The following is a 5,638-nucleotide window of genomic DNA, read 5'->3' on the forward strand; positions in this document are numbered from 1 at the left end:
AGCTCGCTCGCATGTTTGCACCCCTCAATATGAAGCATGCCTTGAAGTTTTCCACGCAGATGCACTGGGACACTGTAATGCAATTAATGCCGGCCGAGCTCAATTTGCAGGTGTGAGTCGGCTATCACATTGTGCGCCACACTTGGGGGGGGGGAACCCGCACAGAGTTTCAGGGCTTGATAAAGTCGCGCATCACTGGATTAAACAACATTAGAATGAGCTCATAAGCGCCGGGAAACCAATCAAAAAAAGGTCCATCTGAGACGCCAAAGGGGGAAATCATTATTCCACAGCAAGGTCTCCGTCAGGTTTCACCCCCTCTGCATCAGAGCCGACGTGGCAGGTACTGGGAGAAGTGCAGCTTTCATGAGATTTGTCAGTGAAAAGGGTGTTTCCAGTCCAGTGGCCGGAGCACCGCTCGGACTGCTCAGGCGCGTCCTGGCGCTGCGCTCCGCCGTGCGCTGCGCTGCGCTGCGCTCTGGCAAACTGTCGTGAAGCCACGACTGCCTCAGCAATGATTAACGGCTTCAGGGGGAGTGTTGCTCGTGTATTTTTATGCTCTCTAATAGGCATTAACCGTTTTCTTCCCTGCTACTGTTATTTGGCTCGGTGCGCGTGGGGTTTTATTTTAAATTTATACGGTGAGAAATTTGGCATGTCACCAAACCCTCTGGTAAACTCCTTGCATTTGATTATCATCTGGCACCAAAACTTCCAAACGTGCTTGTGCAAATAGGTTCAGTTTCAGTGTGCTAAAGCGGAGTAATGACTGATAACTGACAAGATGAGATTATCTGGTCAGGGAGCACTGGTTCCAAATGCTCCTCTGACTTTTATAATGACACAAACAAACAAACAAAAACATATTGTATAATAATTTATTGGTGCATAAGTGGGATATGCGCCAGATTTATACTAGCAATTGAGAACCACAATGGAAATAAATGTTTTATTTAATATTTTACTGTGCTATACACTGTCAGATGGGTTTTTCTGAGTATTTTCTGACTCCCTTGTCCCATCACTCATTATCGTACAGTATTTGTGGACACTGTAACACTGCAGCAAACACTCCCATCCACCTTGCAGGGCCGTACACACAGAAACCTGAGGCCAGGCTGATACAGTGGGTATGGCTTTTGCATATAAGTTTGCAAATGATGGGGAACAGTAGGCTGCTGAGCTAAAAGCCTGTCATTCTGCCTGGCTGTTGCCTTTAATTTCAGCTCAGTCTCTCAACAGCGTTAGTTAAAGTGAGCATATTCCAGAGGAGAAACAGCAGAGCGACAATATTTGCATGCGTTTGATTGATTCCAAAGTACACACCGGTGATGGCAGTAGAAATATCCATTTGCAGCAGCTTTCTAAACACCTGCTAACAGCTCAGGGTTAAAGCCGGGAATGCAGCGACATAAGAGTGACACTAATTCAACAGCAGCTTCTAAATCTAGACAGACACTGCTTTCAAATGACTGCAAAAAGTCAAGGCCAGTGATTAATCTTTTATACATACATATATATATATATATATATATATATATATATATATATATATATATATGTGTGTGTGTGTGTATGTATGTATATATATATATTTAAATATATAAAAGGGAAGACAGGTTGGCTTAGAGGCAGTTCTGTGGTGGTGGGGGAGGTAACCTTCACCCCCGCCTTCCTCTCCCTAAGAGGCAGCCCGCAATTTTTGTCTTTTCTTGAAGTTTAATACGAGACAAATCATGTCTGGCCATAACAAATAAAATGAAAATTGCAGCCGGAAATAAGAAAATTGTCCTGCCCCCAGTGATTGCTATGACACCTAATCTCAGGGTGGCACACCCTCAGATTTACACTAAAATTATGTGCAATCTGCAAATATTCTACTTCTTATTATTTGTGACACTATTTAAGGTAACTGCATACAAACACAAACACAAAAAAGGGAGACTTGACGTCACATCAGCCATATTCAAAGATCAAACTTCAAAACATGAACTGTTTATGTTCCAGCACTCGTTCTGTATTTTCTTTCCTTTTATTATTCTTAATTGAACAAGCCGATTCATCATAGATCAAGTAAAGACCACAAGACCCTGACTCGCTACTGGTATGTCACACTGACCTTTGACCTCCGTATGCGTTGGGCAAGAGAGGAGACAGTTTTTACAGAAATACCTCAGGCACCACATCATCAACCACTGAGTTTATGTCTGTGTCATGTTTCAGTGCAAAGAATGAGCAAATCCTCAAAACTTCACTACAAACCAGTCTCCATGTCATGTGAGGAAGTGTCTCCATGCCACCAGGGGGCATTGAAGAGGCTTAGTGAGCGTGGCTGAACATGATGACGTACAGGTCACTGAAATGAGTAAAGCAGCTAGTGTATTAATGAGGTGTTAGGAGTGGGCTAATTGCATTTTCCTTTAAGCAGGAACATTATTCCTCTTGGATGAGAGGCTCTCACTTTTAAGACTGCGTCCAGCAATCACCCCGGGATAATGAGCCATACTGGTCACATCCATTTGAAAAAAAAAAAAAAAAAAAAAGCCATTTAGAAATGCATGAATTAAGTAGGTATGCATTATGTAGGCTTGTCACACTTTTGGTATTCTATCAAGCACAGACCTTGTAGAGAAAGGTAGCACAGAGGGAGAGAGAGAACATGGATCGAGGACAATCTAAGGTTATCCTGAATGGAAAATGCTAACATCCCTAAATGCACTGATTTGAGATGACAGATTATGGAGGGGGAAAAGCCACAAAGGTTTTGTTAGAAGACGCTGATTAAATTTTGAAGACAAATGAATTGGGTTTCTTTTTTTTTAATCAGATTAGAAAAGCTCAAACAGTCAGCCAAAAAGCACTTGAGAAGTCACCTGTCGGAGTGACAAGGTGTGGTGAGAAATCGGCGAGTCCGCGTCTCTCTTTGTTTGCGTGTCTTAGTTAAGTTGCCGTGCTTCCACAGAAATAATTCTAGTTCAGATAGAAGGAAAAAAGATTCTCTCAAGCCTTTTGTGTGCTGACAGACATTATTACTCGTCCTTCCGTTCCCTTGTATTCATCTGTCTCTCATGCTGAAAAGCCTTTTCCAGACTTTTCCTGCACTATTGCACTTGTTATTCATAGTGTTCTCAATTCACTCTACCTCAGAGGTAGGGATGGACTTGATTTTCTGCCTGTCCACCTCAATGAAACGGAGGTTTGCCGTTGGATTAGATCATATTTAACTTCACCATTCTGAGTCTGTCAGACACTCCAGCTTTTTCATTCAATACATGTAAAACGATTACCTATTCATGGCGGATGAAAAAAGCAAATCTGCACAATTTGTAGTTTCTGAGATGGGTAAATATGAATTGCACTGATACAGCTATTTATCCCGCACCACATGACTCTGACACTGATGAATTACCATGCAAGGAATATGCTGCATTAGCCACGGAGGTACATGCAGCAACAAACTTTTATTTCATCATCTCAGCTTCTGCCCCATACCTCTGCAGGGGAGTGAAGTGAATAACGAGCAGCAAAACTTGCGATTAAATGAACACGTTTCCAAACTTGTGTCTTGCCAGGGCCGGCGACTACCGCTTGTGCAGGAGACACAAACAAAAATGAGTCAGGAACAGACGAGGCTCCTTTTCTTTCGGACAAAACGGGACTAAGAAGTGGGAAGTCGGGGTTTGCAGTAGGTTAATGATGCTTGCTCTCGGCAGCAAATGTGCATCAAAAGAGTCTTTCTTCCGTCTTTAGGGATCATTAGGCTTGTTTATGCTTCACAGCAAAAGAGGGCTGGACGGGTGGAGCTCATTAAATAGCCTATGTAATATAACGTGACACAAAACAAAGTATACATGATTCCCTTGTTATTCTGTTGCCAGGTGATTTGTTAAAAGCGTTGTAAGTGAAATAATGGGCTTTTAGCATTATAAGGAAGAGAATATTGTTTTCCACGACTGCGATTGTCTCCTCTTTATGTGTGTGAGTGAAGAGGGCTCTGCATGTTGTGTTGGACAGGCTCTTTGAGTCGGCCCTGGCAAGCAGCTGCCGCCCTGCTGGGGGTAGTGATTCACAGGAGGAGCCCATTTTTCAGTCTCCAGAGACGAGAGCTCGCAACAGGTTGTCTTTCAAGTGTGTGCTGGCCACACTGGCTTTGTATACAGCCCTCGCTGGCGGAACATACACAGCCTCGCCGTATGATGTAAATTATGAATCAGCTAATAGCAGGTTCAGCCTTATGATTATGACCTACTGGTGTAATAAGACTCCCGTTTTGTACACAATCTCATTACGATCCAAGGTCAATAGATGGGGCTTCATTATTAATGACGCAACCCGCTGATGAATTCCCAGTGTCTGTGCAATTATAGCTTGGCGCACTGGGGTTGGGCTGGCAGCTCGCTGACATCAATCCGTGCGGATACCTTCTTGCCTTTGAGAGGACACATCCTGTTGCCTGTCTGGAGCACAGCTGCAGTCATGAGCAAGACATTATCCAAACTTTGCTGACTTTGTAGGCCCATTAAAGGCCCACTCACACCAAACATGCAGTTTATTCAAACCAGAGTATTTACCTTGGTTCACTTGGCCAGATGAGAAAAATATTATTCTAGCCCAGCTGGTACCAAATAACCCCTGTGAGACAACTCCAAATGCAGGGGCGTGACTATGATCTAAAAGGCATGGAGTCATTTAAATTTCAGTCATTTAAAATCAATTTCCTGCTTTTTTGCTTAGCCTCACATGTATCTTATATTGATGTGGGTAGATGTCAACATTCAACTTGGTGCCGTCTTTATACTTGCATGTTAGCTCAGTGCTCGCTATCCAGCCTTGAGATCCATTGATTTGGTTGAATCATTAAGGCTTTATCCTGTCACAGGGGTTTTCGGCCCAGCGCTCACGGAACCAAAGACTTTCAACGCAGCTGTTCAGTTCCTCAGTTAGCACATCCGATTCAATTATTCAATGCTGATTAGTCAATGCTAAGTAGTTGACTAATTATGGTGTGGTAGCCCAAGAAAGAACAAATACATGGAATTTGTGGGGGTCCCTGAGGACTGGGGTGACTGATGACCAATGACGCCTCCGCTATAGAAATGCTATATATAGATCTTAGTGATCTCTTTTAGAGGTTTTACAGTGAGCACACACTCCTTGCTCTGCCGGCGTGTTTGGGAGGGAACTGTGGTGCAGTTTGTTAGGAAGAAGAACAAAAGCTGAACCAACTGTAGGAAACTGCCTCCAAACACAAAGTTTTATGGGTGTAAGAAAATATTTTTTGACAAATTACAAAAAGAATTACGGTCTGGGCTGACTTTTTTGGGGGGTATTTCTTCACCATTTTGCTGGGGCTGGGATGGGATTTGTTTTGGCTGAAATGTTCTTAACCTGGATAGTACAGGTTAATAAAATTGTCCAGTAAACAAACTACGTGCATGTCACTACTTGTCTTTTCCGGCCAACAAACACACCTGTTCAAAACATACAAAAAAGCATTAAATTTAGATTACATCACGCTTATATTGTAATTACAGTTATGTTATACCATACTAACACCGTCTCATGTTAGTGTGTCGTGGTGCGGTTAACCAGTGTAAGCTGACACACATGATTACTTGGGAAATGTTTAAGCTTTTGT

The sequence above is a fragment of the Myripristis murdjan genome, chromosome 11 (genome assembly GCF_902150065.1).
Source record: "Myripristis murdjan chromosome 11, fMyrMur1.1, whole genome shotgun sequence".
Lineage (NCBI taxonomy): Eukaryota > Metazoa > Chordata > Actinopteri > Holocentriformes > Holocentridae > Myripristis > Myripristis murdjan.